This window comes from Sapajus apella, unplaced genomic scaffold, assembly GCF_009761245.1.
Source record: "Sapajus apella isolate SASKATOON/1434 unplaced genomic scaffold, GSC_monkey_1.0 scaffold77, whole genome shotgun sequence".
Lineage (NCBI taxonomy): Eukaryota > Metazoa > Chordata > Mammalia > Primates > Cebidae > Sapajus > Sapajus apella.
Window position 1 is genome coordinate 137135 of NW_022437017.1, and position 1626 is coordinate 138760.

Here is a 1626-nt window from a genome sequence, read left to right on the forward strand (position 1 = left end):
AAGTCTTGGCTGGGCACAGTGGCTCACACCTGTAATCCCAGCACTTTGGGAGGCCGAGGCGGGCAGATCACAAGGTCAAGAATTTGAGACCAGCCTGACCAACATGGTGAAACTCCATCTCTACCAAAAATACAAAAATTAGCCAGGTGTAGTGATGGGCTCCTGTAATTCCAGCTACTCAGAAGACTGAGGCAGAGAGCTGTTTGAACCTGGGAGGCAGAGGTTGCAGTGAACTGAGATCCTGCCACTGCACTCCAGCCTGGGCGACAGTGAGACTCTGTTTCAAAAAAGGAAAAAAAAAAAAAAAAAAAAAAAAGGCTGGGCGTGGTGGCTCACGCCTGTAATCCTAGCACTTTGGGAGACCAAGGTGGGTGGATCACCTGAGGTCAGGAGTTCAAGACCAGCCTGCCCATCATGGTGAAACCCCATCTTAAAAACAAAAAAAGAAAGAAAAGAGAAAAAATCAACATCAAAAACCAAATGAATGTTCCTAGTATATGTAAAAAAAAAAAAAAAAAGCATGTGACAAACCTCAGCATCTCATGATTAAAAACAATAAAGTAGCTGGGCACACTGGCCCTCCCCTGTAATCAGGAGAATTGCCTGAACCCAGGAGACGGAGGTTGCGGTGAGCGGAGATCGCGCCATTGCACTCCAGCCTGGGTAACAAGAGCGAAACTCCGTTTCAAAAAAAAAAAAGAATTCATAAAATCTGGTGACACAGATTTTATGTGACACAGGCCTGTTTTTTGGGTTGGGATGGAATCACGTGACACAGAACAGCCCCTCTTCCTACAGTATTCCTTCCTACAGCCTCTAAAAATTAAAAAAAATATATGTATTTATATATATTTCCATAGGTTGCTAGGGAACAGGTGGTATGCAGTTACATGAGTAAGTTCTTTAGTGGTGATTTGTGAAATTTTGGTGCACCATCACTGGAGCAGTATACACTGAACCCAATTTGTAGTATTTTATCCCTCACCCCCTTCTCACCCTATCGCATCCTCCCCAGTCCCCAAAGTCCAATGTATCATTCTTATGCCTTTACAGTCTCATAGCTTAGCTCCCACTTATAACTGAGAACATAAGTTATGTTTGGTTTTCCATTCCCGAGTTACTTCACTAAGGATAATAGTCTCCAATCCCATCCAGGTTGCTGCGAATGCCATTAATTCACTCCTTTTTATCTGCCTTTAAATTTTAGACCAAAACTTCACACTCTCAACCAACTGCCACCCACAGAACCCTTCAACCACCTGTGCCTTTCAACCCTGCTTCTACAAGTCACACCTTTTGTCCAAAGGAACTTACACCTTCCAGGCACTGATTCATGATTTTCCTTGCAATCCCCGTCTCCCTGGAATGAATAAAACCAAACTGTCATGAGCCGCCTCGGTACTACTTAATCCAGGTTTCCTGGGTTTGTTTCCCTCGGCCAAGGTCTCTCATAACACTGCAACCTTCGCCTCCCGAGTTCAAACAATTCTCCTGTCTCTCAGCCTCCCGAGTAGCTGGGATTACTGGTGCCTGCCACCACACTCGGCTTTTCCTTTTTTTTTTTTTTTTTTTTTTTTTTTGGTGTCGATATCTCGACCTCGTGATCTGCCCGCCTTGGCCTCCCAA